This window comes from Zonotrichia albicollis, chromosome 15 (assembly GCF_047830755.1).
Source record: "Zonotrichia albicollis isolate bZonAlb1 chromosome 15, bZonAlb1.hap1, whole genome shotgun sequence".
NCBI lineage: Eukaryota > Metazoa > Chordata > Aves > Passeriformes > Passerellidae > Zonotrichia > Zonotrichia albicollis.
The window spans coordinates 5,954,953-5,974,967 of record NC_133833.1 but is presented as its reverse complement, the minus strand read 5'-3'; the positions used below and the strand labels follow the sequence as shown (position 1 = coordinate 5,974,967).

At 43.9% G+C, this 20,015-nt stretch overlaps 1 long non-coding RNA gene across 2 annotated transcripts in view; it reads left to right on the top strand.

The window, feature by feature from the left end:
- The window catches only part of LOC113458833 (uncharacterized), a 171,666-nt gene that overhangs the window by 119,765 nt on the left and 31,886 nt on the right, over window positions 1-20,015 (top strand). Inside the window, exons 4-7 of one of the 2 annotated variants that reach the window (XR_012582792.1) lie at window positions 7,842-7,949; window positions 14,256-14,335; window positions 14,426-14,572; window positions 19,237-19,303. This is a non-coding gene — a long non-coding RNA (uncharacterized LOC113458833). The remainder of the gene's footprint in view (window positions 1-7,841; window positions 7,950-14,255; window positions 14,336-14,425; window positions 14,573-19,236; window positions 19,304-20,015) is intronic. The other variant, XR_012582793.1, reaches the window with a different exon arrangement.

The following is a 20,015-nucleotide window of genomic DNA, read 5'->3' as shown; positions in this document are numbered from 1 at the left end:
AGATGTGGCTGCAGAGCTGTTGAGGGTGGTGCTGAGAAGTCACAGATTGTTTTCAACTCCAATTTTCCATTCCTACCTTGTCGCAATAGGACACGAAATAAAACAAGGTAGACACTGGACTCTAAGGTAAGAAGAAGAAAAAGAAGGGAAGTTTATTTCCTGACTCCAATATTTATAGGCTTACAAAAGTGACAGTGGATTGGAGGATGAAAGTGCCACTTCTCTAATTACACTGGACAAGACAACAGGCCATCAAATTTCTCCTCTTCCAGAGAAGAATGTAAAACAATAATTATTTACATAAAAGTGGGTTAGAAACTTTATTACAAGAATGTAAACCTCAGAAGGCTTAGAAGAACTTAGTAAAACAGGGCAACACTACCCTGTCTGCTGTTCCTCAAGGAGTGGGTGCATCCCTCAACAGAGAACTGGCCATGGCACAGCTGGACACAATACATGTCCTGGCACAGCCTTGGGATCAGGCTTGGGAAATCTTAACCTTGGAATTCAGAGTGAAGAGCCACTTAAAAATTAGTTAAATGCATCTTTTCCCATCTCTTGCCACCTTCCCCACCCCATTCAGAGCTGCACTGCTACAAAGCTGGTGCCTCCTTCATGTCTCCAGCATCTTCATGTAAACAGATTTGTTGTCCCTCTCAGCTAAGGCATTCCAAGGTATCTGTCAGCTGCTAAAGGCATCATTTTCTGTTTATCTTCTCCTAAGCTGCTGCTCCAGCGGAGCTGCAAAATTAACATTGTGCTCAGAAAAACGGTCTGTGTAAAACAAGGGCAATTTATACAGAAATAGCCATAATCCTTCACATTAAAATCTGGCTGTTAAAATTCTGGCACCTCTCAGAGGTCACTCTAACCTAGTTAAGTTCTGTTAAGAAAAGCTGTTATTATGGCTCACAGCTTTTTTTTTCTCCCCTACAAGATTGTCTCCTTTGGCTTGTGCTCTTCAGCACTCACCTCTACCTCCCCTGCCCTGCTCCTGCCTCTTCTGGTTCAAATTGCTTTCTGTCATACATTATTAAAGACTAAACTTAACTACCTAGACACTGTGAAAAGTGCTCAATAGAGGGGTTAAAGTCCCTGCAGTATTTCCTTGTTTCTTCTTTTCCCTGGTTGGAATTTTGACCACAAGTGAAGCACATTGAGGGAGGTTCCTTGTAAAAAGGTGCTGGGCTGGAACAGAACAGATGTGAGTTCAGCTCCCTGCTGTGACAGGGATTTCCTGTCTGTCCTTGGATATATCATTTAATTTGTCTCTCTCACTCTGTCTCGTTCCCCACCTTGCTGCTTTGCAATGATAATATTTGTTTTCACCATCCAGCATATCTCAGTGTGTTTCTTCTCGTGGTGCAAAATCTGTATTAACCAATGTGTACACAGGACTGTGGAGAGTAGGATTTCAGTCTCTAGACCTCAAATTTCATAATACCACACAAATAAATACATTAAATAAATTCCTCTCCTTCCAGCTTGTTCACCATGACTATATGATGTTTGAAACAGAATGATGTTAAGGTTAAACTTGATCTCTCTTGCCTGAAGCTTTTAATGAAGTAAAAAGGAAAAGATTTCATTCCAATATTAGTGAGATAACTCTATGACCTTAAATAGAGTCCTGCTGAATTTCTCTGGGGGAAAAGTACACAACTGTATAAATCACAGAATCATAAAATAATCTGGGTGGGATGGGACCCACAAGGGCCATTGGAGTTCAGCTCCTGGCCCTGCACAGGACACCTGCAGGACTCACACCATATTTAGAGCCACTGACTTCTGGTGCTGCTTTGTGCAATATTCCCCTTCATCTGCTGGATGGTGAAGCCTGGATCACCAGGGCACAGGGCTCATGAGCACTTCAGGGTGCATGGCAGGTCCTGGCTTTTATAGGGCACATTTCAAGGAAAAGCTTGCAGAAAAAGAATGGCACTTGGCACATCAAGACAGAGGAGAATTCCCTAGCAGTCATCTGAAGAAAATCTCACTTGCAAAATTAGTGGATGTTTCTGGAACCATGAAAAGAGCACAGGTTGGATTTGAGGTTGCAATTGCAAAGTAGGAAGATGCTTGTGCCAGTGTAAGTGGGCAAAACAAGGGTGGCACAGAGAGACTGGGCAGAGAAACCTTGGGCAGTTCTTCCTAGGGACCTCCTGTTTTCTGGCAGGGAGATAAAACAAACCTTGCTTCCTCTTGCATGAAGTTGCAAGAAGTTTATTCTCAAAATGTGCTTGAAACAACCATGGTAGAGTCCACATTCCTCATCATACAGATAAAAGTGACTAAATTTGGGCTACTGACAACAGCACCTGGGCTGAAAGTGAATCTCGTTCTCTGTGCAGAAAGAAAGGTAATCACATTCAGAGGGCCCCAGAGAGCTCCTATCTCTGACATTGATATGGAGAAACAGACTGGAAAAGATCATCCTGACAAACAAAACTATATTTATATTGCAGTCATCACAGGGACACAGGCGCTGGACCCTGGGAATGTTGCTTTTCTCTTTCAGGGCCGTTATCTGATACTGGCAGGACCATTCCCTCGTGTGATCAGTTATGAAGCTACTCCAGGGTATAAGAACCTCTATACTGCAATGTTTGAGCTGGCAGAGGAGCACATTTCAGTGGCTCCACCATGCAGGTAGTTTTGGGGGTATCAGTGAAACTAATTACTGAAAGTTAGTCCAAGATTTAAACATCATGCAAAATGAAGTGGCAGAGGTTCACTCATCACCTTGGTGTGATAACCCACACTGTGGGTTATCCTGGGCAGCCATCTGGCTTGTTGAGAGGTTTATGAGGACTCTGCAATTTCACTGCAGGAGATTTTGCTCTAGTTCTTTTTGACCACATCCTTGGGATTTTGCATGGGCTGGGGTCTCTTTAGTGGCTTTATAGGATCAGAGAAAAACAAAAAAAAAACAGGTGAGAAGGTATTTTAAGAGTTTTCTTTATCCATTTTTCTCCCCCTCTAGCAAGGACCAGCTATCTATCTTTATAATTTCTGATGGATGTTTGTTCTTTAAAAGCCTCCAACAGTGAGACTGCCCCGCCTCAGGCAATCTATTCCATCCCCTGCTTCCCTCACCATTAGGAAGCTTTTCCTGAAGTCTAACCCTCATAGCTCTTGCTGTCACTTAAGCCCATTATTTCTTGTGCTTGCCACCTGGTTGTGGCAAACAGATTATTTCCTTCCTCTTTCCAACAACCCTTAAACAATTGATGGCTCTCATGCTGTCTCCAGTGTTTTTCTCATGTTCTCCAGTGCTTTTCTCTCCTCTGCCTGAACCAGCAGCTCCCTCGTTGCCCCACATAGATCATGGTATTTGATAGTTCTCATTTCTCTCCTCTGGAATGTCTGCAATCCTTTTTTTTTTTTGTTTTTTTTTTGGTTGAGGTCCAGTGCCCCCAGTGGGATAAAACTGAGGTTTTATTGATACAAGCTGAGGGAAATAAATCAGCTACCTTTGCTTATAGCTCATGACAAATTCCCATCACCACCTTACACTTGTAGAAAGAGAATTTAAACTAAGACAGAAATTGGTGGCAGATAATTTTCTTCTTGTGGCAATTTATCTGTTGTCTTTCAGAAGATGCTATTAAAACTATTAAGCTTTATCACAACTCTGGTTCTTTCTCCAAATCACTAAATCTCCAGGACAGCTGGTACTGCTGAGCTGACCACAGCCCATCATCCCTGCTGTAAGTGTTGAAATTTGGGTGGGTGCTGGCAGCTGTTCCAAGGAATTAGGGTGTCACTGGAATTACCCAGTCCCACAGACCCTGACTTTGACATTAGAGTGTTTGTGGGTGGAACTGTGGTATTTTTGTCCCAACAAAGCAACAAGGTGGCTGATATTGGACATGGGCTTCCAAATGAGCAAATGGGGGGGTCTAATTGTCACTTTTTTCACATTTTCCTATTGTAACTTTGTTTTGGAGATTTTTTTCTTGTGCTTGGAAGGAAAGCCAGGCCAGCAGAATTAGCTCTGTATTGATACAGCACAGGGACATCTTCTCCCCATTACTGGTACCACACTTGCCCAAACACAGAGGAAATGAAATAACACAGGTCAGTGTGATTCCACTTCCTGAAGGACACCTCTGTTGGATCCCACTCTGATACTGACACAGAAGTGACAATGAGGCACCCACAGAAAGTGTGAGAAAGAGCAGTGCAAATTTGGGTCCTGAGAGTATTCCTGATGGCACAGGATCTTATTTCACACTGTCTTCTTGGCTCTGGTGAGCACTTGAAATAGAAGATTTTGTTGTGAAGGGAGGGAATGGTGGATATGAAAAAACAAGGACGAAGAAAAAACATCTTTCCTCCGAGGAAGTTCCTAACTGTGGCTTTTGGCTTCAAAGGAAGGTTTGTAAGGAACAGCTGATGTTGAGAGGAGATGGAGAGCTTTGAAAAGTTTTGATGTGTTTTGGGTTAAACCTTCCTTGCTTCTTCCACTGAGGTCATGTAAAGGCCCTTCCCCATGTTTGTGTCACTCCCTGGGTTGGAACCTCAAAGGCTTAGAGAGGATCAAAGAGCCTGTAGTGAAAACAGGTTGATTTTCCACAGCTTTTGAGTTTGGTTTGAGTTCTTCTACTAAAACATAAAAATTCACAAAGGACCATTACTCTCAAAGAAGGGAAACAGACTGGGTTTTTTTTCAATGTGTGGACTTTGCAGCTGACTCCAGCAGGTGACATTTTCCAGCTCTGAAAGTCTTCAATAAAATCCAGATTTGGTGCATTGAGATCAAGGTCTCTCCTCCCATGCTGTAATTTTTGGATGTAAGGGCTGCCTAATTGCACTGTGAGAATCCTTTTAAAAAGGCACCTCCTGACAGGGCTGCTCTTTAAAATAGGCCATTAGTCTTGTGACAATGCATCAGGGAATTAAGTGAGTTTGTTAGTGAGGCAAACCTCACATTGCCTTGCTCAGGCTCTTCCCCTGTGAAATGGAAATTGGTCCAAAGAAAGGAGGCACCATGGGATGCACAAACAGGGACACTGGATGGGACAGCAAAGCATCTGGAGAGCTTTCAGCCCTGCAGGTAGTCAGTGTCTTTTCCTTTGGCACAGGTCTGCTGGTGGGTGTGATCCCCTAAATAAAGCCCCATGGCCTGAGGTTCACTCAGTGGCCATCAAAAGACAGGTGTGAACCTAGAAAGAGATTTATTTAGGGAGAGACCCAGGTGTCTATACTTTTAATGATATTATGGATTCCCAAATTATCTGGGATGTCCACACAGGGCTTCTGGACATCCAGCACTTACAGAAGTTCAGTGGGAATTGCTTGATTATCTGAAGTGGTACCAGACACCTGAGCTTAGGGAATTGGTCCTAGAAATGGCGCTTGGTGATATAGAAAATCTCCAAACACAATTCAGCCCATTCAAAAATATCCATAGAAAGTGTAAGTGTGAGGGATTTGGTGGAAATTCCACACCTTGCACTTGAATTTTCCTGTTATTTGTAAATTTATGACTCAGTCCGCACATGGGGCTGGCCCAGCACCTTCCAGCCTTAGGCTCTGCTCCTGCTGGTGAACAGATGAAACAAAATAGGGACCATAAGGGTGTTGTGTAAAGAACAAAAACTGGGGCACGTTTGAAATCATCATAAGGGAAAATGGGAAGAAACAAAGAAACATCAAATTCACTTTTAATTGTGGTAATATAAAAATAAATATTCCAGCATCCAGGGCATGTTTTTCACCCTGATATACCATGATTCAAACTTGCTACAAGACCTCAAGCTTCAATATTTTGTTATGTTTTCCTGTCAAATTTTCTTGCTGATAGCTACAAATACCAGGAAGCCTCGGCAGCATCAGCAAAGCAATGCTGTGCTCATGCCCAGGAGAGTGGGAGAGGAGCTGGCTGCAGATTGTGTTGACTGGACCACAACAGCCCCAGCACATTTAACTTCAGAACATGGTCAGGTGCTGTGTCAGCTGCCCTGCACACTGAGAGCTGCACTGTGCTCCTGGGAGGGAAGCATGGGAGCAACATCTCTGTGATCTGGTGTTTTACTCATGATAATTAGTCCATAGAAAATGTTTCTGCCCTGCCCAGTTCCACAGATCTGCTGCTCTTTATACCCTGCCATGCAGAGGTGTGATAAATGTGTTAAAGGAAGAGGTTTTTCTTTTTTTTTTTCTTTTTTATTTCATTAAAATCCCTTGATTTGTGTGCTGTATTTAAATTCCAGATTTTATCTGGATTTACCTTGTGGGAATTTCATTAGATCTACACAAGGAATGGGACACTGAAAAATGCAGAGAGAGGCAGGAGGAGGAGGATCAGCTTTGAAGTTAGCTTTGACCTGAAGGACTGAGCTAACCCATTCTTGGTGGTTCAGGTTTTGGATATTATGAAGTTCTCACCTAGGACAGGCTCCTTGGCTCTTTTTCACAGTGTACATGATGAGGATATATATTTATTTTAGGTAAACAATTAGCCAGAAGGAAGACAACATGTGGTGTAAGGTAAATTATGCAGATAATGTTCTATTATGTGCACAGAGTAAAAAGTAGAAGGGACATGAATTTCCCCAGGGAAACACCTGTGAGAGGGGAGGCTGGGACAACACATGAAATAAAATAAAGAAGAGAAGAAAGAAGGAAAAATAAATTGGAAATAGACAGTTCTGGCAGATTTTGCTTGAACGAGACAGAAGACTGAATGAGCAAAAGATTGTACTGGAGGCGATTCCTTCCAAAGAAAGGACTTTGTATTGATGTCACATATCCAGGTCACTGCTCCAGCTCCTGAGGACAGGATTTTGACCCTGCAGATATTTATGAAGCTTGGAGTGAGAGATTGGAAAGTGTGAAAAGAATCTATTTAGAAAACAAGTTGGAGCATCTCTTCACTCCACACCTTGCTTTTGTTACAAGGTGGGGAATGCAGTGATTTTTTTGTAGTTCTGGCCTGTTCTGTATGGACTGCTGAGGTCTGGCTGGAGCCATTCCTGTGGGTTGTGTGGCAATGCAAGATCAGATGCAGCAGAGAAAGCAGCCCCTGGGCTGAACCAGGCACAAAGCACTGCTGAGAGTGGAGTAATGATTGTATTTGAACAGCAGAGCACAGGGAGAGTCTCAGTGGGCAGTAACACTTCATTCCATCAGCAACAGCAAAGAGAAGCTTCTCTGCTGTGTCTCTTGTTTCACTCAGGGCTGTGCCTGGTAGCAGCAGCAGGTCTCAAAGCTGCTGGTTTGGGTCAGCCCTGGTCCTGCCTGCCCTGGTGCTCAGCTCACTGCAGCTGCAGTCCTGAGGGGTCTGTGTGTGTTCTGTACAGTGGAACAGGCTGAGCTGTGCTCGAGGGAAAAAAAATGAGAGAATAAAATAGGCTGGGGTTTTTCCAGTCCTTGTGATAGGTCCATAAAGTGTTAATCTCCAGATTTTCCTCAGTGTGTTCAGCCTCAAACTCTCTGGCTTTTGAGACTCAGGGATTCAGGATTTTGCAGGATATGCTGCAGCCATTGACAGAAATACAATTGTCTCTTCCCATGTGACTGCCAACACTTCGCTGCAGATAAAAGAATGGGAAAACAAATCTTAAATACTGGAACCCTGTGGTTCTGCCTTCCCAAGACTGTTTGGGGTGACCCCTGTGCTGTGCACTGCCCTCCTGCAAGCAGCTGCTGGCAGAATCACTCCCCTGCCCTGAGCTCACAGGTACAGCCCCACAGTAAGAAAACAAGCTTATCAGTCTTTTGCATTTGTGTTGACACCTGCAGGTTCAGAGACTTTTTGTTTGTTTTCCCTGTTCTCCTCAGTGTATAATTGGCCAGATTGCATTTACTTTTTCTCTCTCTTGCACTAATCACAGCTGCAGACTGGAGTAATTTGCTGATGCTGTACAAGGAATTGTCTCTCCTGGAGTCCTGGCTGGTGTGATCAGAACTCACATATGGTACCAGAACAAAGGGCCCTTCAGGCAAGTGGTTCTGTTTATTTTGCTCAGGTCAGTGTTCCTCCCCTCTCTCTGTGTCTTCCCCTCCCTGTGTGCTATGCTCATCTTTTTTCCCCTGATTTTGGAGCTGCTGGCTCCTTGCTGTCAGATCTAGGGTGGCTTGGCTTGTGCAGCATCAGCACCACAGATTTGAAGGATGTGAGAGGAAAGTGTCCAACATGCTGCTTGTGGTTAATACGCTGCGATGCCTTGCTTTCCTTTTCTCCTACTTCCTTTTCACAGCAAAGAAACATTCCAAGGCTTCCTCTCTGCTCCCCCTCCCTTTCTGGTTAAAGATATTGTGAGTGGCTTCATGTGGACTCTTGTTTTTCATAGACACTGTGGGTTTCACCATCTACAGATTACTCTAATCCTAATAGCAGTTATTGGCCTTGACTTATTCCTTATTTCCTTTGGAGCAGCTGCTGGCAAAGCTGCTGCTCTCCTCACGAATTTTGTTGGTCTAATTTTTGATAGCATACTTACAGCTAAGGCTGACAGCCTGTTAAAACAGTGCCATCTCTGCCTTTAGTACTTCTAAGCCCCCAGCTCTCATTTCAGCTAAGTATCAAACATCACTCACCATGTTGCAAAAATCAGTAGCAGTTTGCAGTATTAGAAGGAAGGAAAATGACAGGAAGTAATGGATGAAAAGGTAAGTAGTGAACATCAGCACCTTTGGTGGTTGTGTACTGATAAAGAATAAAATAGCTGCTGTCTCCTTCCCTCCTCCTGAGGCTTTCTTTTCTCGACAAAGAGGCAGATATATAATGGTTAATGTCTCTCTAGCATCAGTATCCTATCTGTGGGCTCACAGATTTCTTCTATTTGTGCTGTTATTTACAAATAAAAGCTTTCCAGGTTTTATTCTTGGCCCTTCCTGCATTGTGTGTAAGTGTATCTTCTTCTGTCATTTAGCAATGCTTTAGAAAACAGCTGGTGCCCCCAGGGTAAACCTCTAAACAATGTCCTACTCTGACAAAATTCTGCTGCATCAGCAAACCATGTTGTGCATATTTCTCTCATTGTTTTGCAAATTGCTGTTACAAAGAGCTTTTTCATTAAACAGGCTCTTCTGACCTAAGAGATAGTAAAAATTACATTAGAGATGCCATAGTAACTTGTCACTGTGACCTGCCCTAAATAGCTGGACTTATTTCACTTGGATAAATCATTTATTTATAATGACCTATTATGTCATCAGAATTCTGCAGCAGAGATGCTTTAGCTCCAAGTGACATGAATATTCTTTTGAAGGGCTAATCAGAAGATATATACCATCAGGATTATCTGCTTTAAAAATACAGTTCTAGACAGCACTGCCCAAACTGGGAAGCAATGATTAATCTGTTCTGATTACTGTGATCATGTAGATCCTTGCTGCTCACCCATTCTCCATGATCTCAGTTAGAAACAGCTCTAATTCTTAGTTCCTTTTTTCCCTAGAGCTGCATTTCCATGACCAAATTTGCAATTAGAGCCCAGTGCTTCCAGATTTCCTTTGATAACTTAAGAGAACAGCATGGTGCAAAAATTTATCTATCCCTCTGCCTTTTCACAGACTTTAGTGCCTCACTGTCTGTTGGGAGCGTCTCTGTCTGCTTTGGGTACGTACATGGTGCTTCCTGAGCCTCAGAATTCCCTTTGTGCAATTCTGCTCATGAAAAGCCAGCCACAGCAGGCGTTTTGTCCTTGTAAATCCATGGCACAGGGAAGATGTTCTGTATTGCCTCCTGTCTGCTGGCACTGAGGTCACAGTTCTGGCACAGAGTGAGCCAGGAGCAGCTGCAGAGATCCAGGGATGGCCCCGCTGTTGCTGCCTGGAGGGATGAACGTGGCAATAAGTGTCAGGAAAAGGAGATTGCCAGTCATGTTCTGTGTCCTGGCCATGTGATTGTGGGAAAGGGCTGGCAGGTGGCTCCTATTCCTTCCATGGAGGGTGGGAGTAGCTTTTCTATCTGCTAAATGTCTGCCTGAACAAAACTGTCACAAATATTTGCACACATGGTTATTGACCTCAGCCCCAGCTCAGGTCTGGTCTTTATGTCACACCAGTTCTTCTGCTGCTTTTGAAGACGTCCTCCAGAAACTGCATTTCTCCAGAAACATCCATTTCTGCTCCTCTGCTGAGGAAGTAAAGACAGTGCCTCACAAACCAGGACATTGGGGAATGACCATACCCTGTGTCCATTTTGCACCTAAACACTTCTGAAAATGTTCATATAACCTAGAGAAATCGTGACTGCAAGCGAATATTAGTGACCTGAGAGATGGTGTGTAAATGTGTGAATTTTTTTATTGTGTAGGCTATCTGTGTGAGGCACTGACTGATAAATTTCTGTGGGCAAAATGGTCCTCAAAGAGCAGTGAAAATCCAGCAGTTATTGCAGGCATCTGGAGAGGATGGAGGTGATTGCCCATCACCAGCTGTTCTGAGTGGGAGCCAGGAGGGCCAGCACTGGCACACTGCCTCTGGGCCCCTGCAAGGATTGCCTTAAAAGCTCTGTCTTCACACCTTTACAGTCCAAGTAAAGTGGAGAAATAAATCACTGTGCACAGTTGTCATTTTCCCCCTCTAAGCACCAGCCAAAGCGTTTAAATATAACTAAAGCACTGTATTTCCTCAGAATAAACACTCAGATACTCAAAATAAATTGCTAGGTCCTGGTATCAAAGGAATGATTTATAATCCAATTATACTGGGAATTTTATTCTCTATTGTTTCACTGATAGGTTATGGGTCAATTAGGTGTTTTACTCCTGGAGAAACACCTCCTCATTCCACCATAAAGTGTGAATTTGGCATTCTGGAATTTGCTCTGTTCACCTTATAAACCACATCCAGTTTTTGGGGAAAAACTTTGAGAATCACTGTGCCAAGGGCCAGGTCTGTAATTTTTGTAGCATTTTGTCTCTGTTTACTGCATTGGCAGGAATGCAGAGAGTTCCTTTCTGGTGAATAATATTCACCATCTTCTGTTTCCTCATCAGTCTTGCAGTGTATGGAAGATGTTAATGGTGAAGCTGAGTCTGTAAGGTCACTGGGAAATGGATATTTCTGAGCCTTCAGGGGAGGCTGACAGCATCAGTAATGGGTCTTCAGCAGGGGCCGTAAGCAGACACCTGGTGAAGAATAAGAATAGAAAAAAACCTGTTTAATCTTCTTCCATAACATTTTTACTCTCTGAGTACAGTCAACTCAGGATTTCCTAAGGCTGATGTGATTCTCAGCAAGCTGTCCTGTGTTCCTCTTGTAGCTCCTTGTCCATTCTGCCCTTGAACATCCACAACTGTAGAACCACTGTGGAAAAGGCACGATGCTTTTAGAACAAAACCTATTATCCCCTCCAATGGTACAAAAAACCCACACTTACTCTAAAGCCTTTAGTTAGATTTTTTATCAGTAAAATCTGAACAAGGGAGGGGGTTTGACCAAGTTAGTGAATGTAAAAGAGGAAGTTCAGGGGGAAGCTGTTTTATTATTATGCCTCTTAAATCTTGCATTATTTTAGCAATGCAAATTCAATGCTGCATTTTAATTCCCTTGTTAATATGGAATTTTCCAGTCCCGTATGTGTGTAAACAGAAAGGGAATCCAGCCCAAGGGCTTTGTATCATCCTCTATTTGCTCCTCCTCCTTTCTTTTTACAAATTAGAGTGACAATGTCATAATCTTGAATAACATTATACTTTTCTATTCCTATAAACTACAGTCATGTTCTCTAGCTTTTGTATATCCTCTTTTTGCTCTTCCTCCTTTCTTTTTACAAATTAGAGTAACAATGTCATAATCTTGAAGAACATTATACTTTTTTACTCCTATAAACTACAGTCAAGTTCTCTAGCCACAGGGATATCTAACCTAAAAGAGAAATAAAATCCAGCCCCAGTCACATTTCTGCAGTGAGACCCCAGGCAGATGATGTTTTTGGTATCCTCATGCCCACGCTTTTTGGTTTCCTGGATGTGGCTCTTGGCATCCTGGAGCTGTTTGTAGTAAATGTTGCTCACTGAGCAAGCCTGTCCCTCCCCATGCCTGCCTCTCCTTGTTGCTCCTCTCCCCACACCTCGAGTTTCTGACACGTTGATACAACAAGCACTGCAATAATTAGGGCACCATATGGCACTCGCAATCACAGAGCAATCCCAGCATCGGTGGGTTGGGTGAGCAGTCAGAAAGAATAAAAGAAGCAAGGCTGCTGGTGTGAGCAGATGACGAAATCAGCGTACTCACATGGCAGAGAAGCACTGAGTAATTTACGTGTATGTCCAAGCTGGACTTGGGGAATTTTTTGGTTTTGTCCTCATCCACGATGAAAAGTCACCCTGGGTTAGAAGGGTGCACTGAGCTGCTGCAGAGAGATAAGTGCCCTTCATGGCACATCTCTCTGAAGATGATCTTTATTATATTTGGCTTCCCTCAGGTCGCTGAGTTCTCTAATATTTCCCTGCCTGGGATTGTATTGCCATTTACCAGTTATAATGGGTATTTAGTGTTTTCAATTATTTGCTACTTCATTGAGAGCACAACAGTCATTGGAGCCATTGTGGGATTCTCAGTTAATCCTCTAAATAATAAAAGGAATCAGGGAGCATGTATAAGCAGTGAGATTTTCCTGGCCTGGCTGTCAGCTGGGAATGTGAGCAAATCATGCCCACGAGCCATCACAGTCACGCTAACAAAAGCTTTGGGGCACATGCAGAAATACAGATTGTGGAGTATTCTTGGGTTGTATCTCTGGAGAAATGTTATAGCTGTGCTTGAAGAAGAGTCTTGTGGTGATGTAAAATGCATGTCCTTTATGGATGGTTGCTCATATGTGCAGAGTGTCAAGGATTTTGGTGTAGAAAACCCCGTTTGGTGTTTTCTCCCTGCTGAAACATCTTCTTCCAACTGAAACACTTCAGCTGCTTGGATGAAGATTGTCTTTCACACTAAATAGATGTTTTCATGTTTGCACTAAACCTTTTCTAACAACGTGGAATAGACATGATGGATGCTACAGAAGGAAGGGCAGTTCCCAGGGAAGGTTTGTGGGTGACCTCCCAGGATTTCACCTTCTCCTCAAGGAGCCCCAGGACATCCCTTCCTTTGTTTCCACAGAGCAGATGCAAAGCAACCAACCCCTTTTTTTTCCTGAGGACAAATCACTTCCAAGTACATCTGGATGAGCATGAAGAATGGGAATATGAATACAGACAATTATGATGGAGTAGAGGCCTTGTAAATTTATACCCAAACTTACCCCCTGGTAACTCATTCATCTGCGTGTCTTGACAGAGTGCATGAGAAATAGCGGGACAATAAAGGCTTTTGTTATGCTGAAAGATGTTAATAGCTGGCCTCAGGGTGGCTGGGTTTCCAAGACAATCGCAGATAACACAGATAACACAGCAAAACTCCCAGAATGAACACTGAAGCCTTTATTTTGTAAAATAGAGAGACTGGGGCTATGTCAGGCTGGGAGTTGTCTATAAAGGTACAGGTTTTACAGGATCTTATTTTTATGGAAAAGTACTTTCTGGGGTTGTGGGGTAGCTGAACTGCTTGCTACGCATATGGAAATATCCAGCAAAACATCATTATAGACATCCATACCCATGGAAATATCCAGCAAAACATCATTATAGACGGCTGTGCCTCAGCGGGTGGGGCCTGGGGAGTGTCAGAGGGCGCTGGGAATGGCCCTTGTGCCCCTCCAGCCTCTCTGCCCGACTCCAGCACCACGCTGGGAACAAAAGGCAAAGAAACAGCGGCAGAGAAATACCGCAGGGAGCTGCTCTGACAGCCTTGGGATGGTTAGTGATGTTTCAGAAAAGCTTCCCTATAATTCAGTCTCCGAGGGAGGGAGGTTATAATGCAGATGTGTCCTCACCCCTGGTGCACAGTGGAGCTCCTTCTCTCATCTCCTTTCTGCCTCTTTTCACTCTTGTCTCTGCACAAGCTGCTGCCCCTCAGGGGAGACACCATCATAATCACAGCCTGTGTGAGGGATGGGGAGGTTTGATTGTAGTTTGTAAATGTAAATCTGGACTGGCTTGGTTCCGTCTGAAAATAGTGTCCTTCCCAAGGTGATGCTTCTGTGAAAGGCTCAGGAATGAACAGCTGGAATGGGTCCATTCCTATGTATTTAGGGAAACATACACAGGTGTTTTGGGTGGATTCCCTTGGCCCAAATGTAATGCCTGAGTGCTGGCTTCTGGTCTAAACAAGGGTATAGGTTTGCTCTGTAGTTGGTAGGACAAAAATGTGACTTTCAGAAATTGAAATTTCTCATTTCTCTTGGACAGCAACCTTGGGATGAGACAAATGGCCCTTGGGAGGTGTCTCTCTCTCCAGTGACTGCAACAGCAACCCAGAAACGCTGCAGGTCAGTTGAGAGGAAACCAACACAGAGTTCAGCAGCACTGGCAGGTTTGCTCCATGCACCCCTGTACACTTAATAAAAAACCCTTTCCAGAGCCTTCACCACAGCTGCAAAGCACAAACCCCACAACAGTTCTCTGCCAGAGGAAGAAAGTAAGAACATCCTAAGGGAAAATGCACAGAGGATCCTAGGAAGTGCTTTTACCTCAGTCTGGACATGTGGCTAGTAACAAAATGACAGGTGAGCAAGCAAGAAACTTGAATTTTTTAAGGCAATGCCAGATGAGAGCCATTGATGTGATGGGACAAACTGGAAATTTAATGGGATGAACACACTCCAGAAATGCCAGCCCCAAAAGTTAAACAAATGTGAAACTGAGCACATTCTGCTCTTGGTATCCATAATATAAGTAGAGCCATTTATTTATTTTAGCTTTCATCTTCTTGGTCTTCTGTCCTCAAAAGAGATAGTTTGGATCAAGTCACTTAAGTCCACACTGAACAAAATGTACCTTTGTGATTGATATCTACAAAAACTCAGAGTGACAAGGTAATAAAACTGGAAAGGTTTGGGTTCCTTCAGGGAAATCCAGTTCTGCTCACTTTGCTGTCAGAATAATGGGGTGTCTATTTTGTGGTCATAGAGTTAATGCATTTGATGCAGGTAGAGTGGTTTTCAAGTAATTTCATTCTGTTTCCTATATATATGCACATGGCACACCATTATAGACTAAATGTCTGTAAAATGGGGATGCTCTGCAACCCCAAATAATGTCTGAGAGAAAACAAACCATTCCATGGCTCCTGCTGAGCTGCTGGGGCTGGTGCTGCTTTGGAAGAGGATGGGTTCACATTTCTGAACAAAGCAGTGGTGAGGCTGGATAAACACAATGTACTGAGGGTTGATGTTTCAGATCAGGGGGAGGATTTCAGGAAATTCACTGAATGTTCCTTGTGCCTCTGCTCACCCAGAGGGACAACTTAGGCAAAAAGGAGCAGTCACACTGAGAGACAGATGCCAGCTTTTGGAGCAGGGCAAGCAAAGGACAGCAAATAATGCAAGGCAGAGAAGATCTGATGGGTGATGAAGAGTTTCTTTCAGGATTGTTCGGAAAATTAATCCACAAACACCAGAGGTTTATGTCCAAAAAGGAGACAGAGGAGTCCTTTCTGGCTTTATTCGAATAAAGGGAGAGGCCATGGGGCATTCCCCTGGGATCTCTCCAATTTTTGGAGCATGCAGCCTCCTTTTTATCCCAATTTCACAGCTGCATTTCCCTTCTCTCTTTCCCCATTGGCTGAGATACTTGAGAGGTTCAGACTTCCTGAAATTTCTGATACCAGAGATTTCCCTCTAATGTAGAACCCTCCCTTTTAATTTTTAATTCTTATGAAATTTAGGGTTTTTTAATTCCCCATTGTTTATTTCATCTTTCAATGTCTAATTTCATTTATCAGCAAACCTGAAGTTTATTTGTAAAAGCAAATATTATTTTCCATTCACCAATCAGTGGAATCCTTCCTATTGTTTCTTTCATCTTCCAGAGCTGGCTGTACCTACCAGCAGACCCACAGCTTGTTTGTAAGGACAAATCCACTGTTCCTCTCAGGATGGTCGGGTGTGAGTGTTTCTGAAGCCATGTTTAGTCACCACTGGGCTCTTCCCCTTGCTGAGCAAAGTGAGGAGCATTGGTGCTGCCACGTTCTGCCACCCAAAGAAGGAGGAATTACAATATTCACTCACTCAAACAGCGAGGGTGAGATGCATTGCACAATCAGTGGCTCAGGTTGCTGAAGATGCAGCACCTTCCACTGTACAGTGAAGTGCTGCCATATCCCCCTTGTGAGCAAAGGGCAGCAAAACTGGGGCTCCTTCAGCTCATTCTCATCCTGATCCTTCCTTTCCCTCTTCCCTCAGCACTCACTGTCAGATCTGAGGTAATGATGGCTTTCCACTGGATTTAGGAGAGGGATATATCTCCTTATAGGCAGTAAGAGAATCATGGCTGGAGCTGCAGAAGGGGTCAGGTGTGTGGAGCCCACTGAGGAGAGGCTGAAACACACACACACACACAGAGGCTGAAGAATTTAAGATTTTATTGTAAACAACAGTGGTGAGATTGCTCTCACCCCACTCCAGGTATCTAATCATCTGGCCTGATTCAGATTTCTACATCAGGTTAAGATGAATCAGGGTCTGAGCACACCCCTCTCTCCCCACTGGCTGCAGTCAGTGTCTGGAGCAGATGAAGTTGTCTGAGCTGGAGCTCTCTGTGTCTGCTGAGCTGGAGCTGGCCCCATATGAGAGAGAGTAAATTTGCCTGCGCAAATCCCAGTTTGAGCATTGGGATATTGCTCCCTCTTTCAGTGAAACCCGCCTGTATAGCCATTTCTACACTCCCAGCAGACTAATTATTACAGAATTTCTCTGTCATTGCTTTGCAACGGTCCACAGCTTAACTAATTTAAAAATGCAAATGAATGCTAAATTGCAGTTGAATCTGAACCATCTCTTTCTCCCTCTCTCTCTCCTCCTTTCTTTTTTTCTTCTCTGCTGGGAAAAGAAAGATACAGCAGACATCAAATGCTGATGGTGAAAATCAATCTTTCAGATTTGAGGTAATTTTAAATTAGGTCCCAGTGCCAGGGATAGTGACATCACCAGAGCTGCTTGATTGATTGGTGATTTGAGGAGAAACAGCTTGGACTCCATCCTCCCTTTGTCCTCACAGAGAGAAATGAATGTTGCAGCCTTCAGCTCTTTTCCCTGGGAGTCTTTCACACTCAGATGGCATCAGATGTTGGGGAGAGGCATTCAGGGAGAACAGGAGCAAATGCCTGAGCTCAAACACATCTCCTTGTGCTGCCCTGCTCCCCGGGCATCAGGCTGGGGCTCTGTGCTTGTGCACAGCCAGCTGAAGGGCTGTCCCCTCTGTGGCATCCCTAACCAGCTGCTGGCACTGAGCTCAGCTCTTGGTACACTTACAATCTGTAAGATCAGCCAAGATGGTCTTATCTCTGTCCCCTCCTTTCCCTGCCTGCTGACACCAGCTCTTCCCTTATAGAGTAACTTCTTTAAGGAAGAGTCTATAGCTGCATATGTGAGAGGGACTTGAAGCTCTAGCACCATGGTTAGTGGTTTTGAGCTGCAGGATCACACGAACAGCCTAAACAGCCATTCCCAGTCAGCCTCATTGCTTTCATAATGCCAGCACTGCACTGTAACACAAACACTGAGATGGATGCTCAGAAATGGAGCCCTTGAGCATTTAGAGAGTCTGTGATGGGCTCAGAGTGAGGTATTGGGATTGCATCCCTCCATCCCTGGCAGGAGAGTCTGGAAATGCAAGCCTCCCCATTCCTGACTGCTGATCTGTGTGCCGTGTAGCTGAGTTAGGTACCCAGACAAGAATATCCAAAACAAAACTCTGTGCTTAGGGCTGAGGATAACAGACCTGCTTACCTGTTCATCCTCAGCTCATGTATTGATGATAGTCTTCATGATAAATGACATCTTGCTGAGCAAAATACAGAAAATTACAAGAATCACCCCAGAGGGCAGCTGCTGGCAGCTGTGTACACAGGACTATACTGCTGTTCATGAAGCATTTTTCTATTTTGCAAATTGATGCAGAGATGGAATTTCATGAGTGTTTGTTGACACTCATGTACAGCAGTCAGATTTCTAAATGGGCTCTGCAGAGATGATTGAAATTCCAGCTTGAGTTCCTCACTGTGTCCATAGGCTTTGTAAAATCCCACATTATTTGCTGGGCTGATGTGTGATGGGAGGTAAACACGGTTCTTTGGGGCTGTGAACCCTTTTGTTGCCCCAAAGCAGCTGCTAGATGTGCACACCCCCATGGACACACACACCTCTTCCCCCAGGTCCCAGACCAGTAAAGTGTGTGGGAGAGACTGGTTTTCAATTACAATTCAAATGTCACAATGATAGAGTCCTCCTAATCCTTTAACAAAAGCGTGCATGGTTAAATCAAACTGCAATGCCTCGGGCTCTGGGTAGTTTTGTTGACCATCAGCTTAGTGCCAAATCTCCTGGGATATTTTCATGGATTCAGAGCATGCAGGGGGTGCTTCCAGCCCTTGCTCTTGGCTGTCAGGCAGATGGAGCTGCTGAATTCCCATATGTGACCTCTCAATAATCCTGTGAGGAAGAGGAACCCTTGGCCTTCTGTTCCATGCACAAAAGCTTTCAGTGTCTCAGCCTGGGTGGAAATGTGTCTGTGAGAAGGCACAGGGAGTTTTCTGTGTGGATTGACTGCATTCAAAGAGGGAGGAAGGGAGAAAGAGGAGCAAGAAAGTTTCCTGCATTTTCCCTGAGGGAGGTTTTTCCTTTGCTCTCATTTTCCCCAGGGGCTGTAGCTGGAGTTGGCAGTGCCAGCCCAGGGTTTGCTGGCTCCTGTGCATGGCAGGGCACACTCACAGAAAGAGTTCTCTGGTGGAGATTTGCTTCAGTGTTGTTCCATTATCCTGAGCTCCTGAGGGAGAGGAGAAGTCATTGCTGGATAACCCAGGTCTCTGTAGCTACGGGCTGGCAGTTTCTGTGCTCTAAGCAAGAACCTTCTGGAGGTTTCTGTGTGTGTGCCCATTAAAGCCCTCAGGGGATCACCAGCACAGGGTTGAAGGATGGCTGGAGAATTTTCCCAACATTTCCCTGGCCTCGTGTCCAGAGGGAAGGCAGAGGAGCTTTTATGTAGAGTAGAACTGCAGGAGTCCTAATGGGCTGTCATGCTGGCTGTGCATTATTGGTGGTGTTCTTGTAGGAGCTTTAGAGCCACACATGTGACAGCCTTAATTTTGGATGTGTGTACAAGGCCAAATCATGGCCTTGTCATCTTGGTGACACCAGTGCAAAACTGAGATTTATTATAATTTTAATTTCAGAGTGAGCTCTAGGCTTTCTTTGAGAACAGGATCTGACCAAAGACCACCTGTGCAATGGGAAAACCTGGTAAGCCACAGTTCCTCTGGGCACAGAGTGCTGCAGGTCTGTGTTTGTCCTTTCCATGTGTGCTCTGAGTCAATTCCTTTAGTTTAAAACCTCATATCCCTCCTGCCTCAGACTGTGTTTGGGGGAGAAAGACTAAAACTGAATCTCCTCTTTGGGCATGTGTCAGAATCCCATATATATGTGTGTGCAAACACACACACACAAATATGTGTATGTATTCATGTATTTTTCTTTCCATATCACCTGGGGGTGTTTTTTTCCCTGTGATTCTCTGCTAGTAGGCAACAAAGCAAGTCGAAGATTAATTCCATTTAATTTTAGTGATAAAGAACATTGCAGTCACAAGAGGTTTATCATTAATGTTGGAGGACATTAAGTATTTGGGGTTTTTTTAGTTGCAAGATAATAATGTTCTAGTGTAAATGTTTTATAATTATCTCATGAATTATTCATGGTTAACTTGTTAACCCGGCATTTTATGGGATGTGGTCTCTGGAGTGCAAGGAGAAATTTAAAGATAAATAAATGTGAAGACAGGACCCAGCTGCAACAATGAAAATGCACTGAGGCCTCTGATTTATTTTCTGTCTGTGCTGAAGGGTGGTTTCATTCTTTTATTTATATTTTTGTGGTGATGAGCCACAGAACTTGAGTAAGTGGATGAGGTTATTTTCTATATATAGAGAAAGAAAAGAAACACTGGGAAATAAAT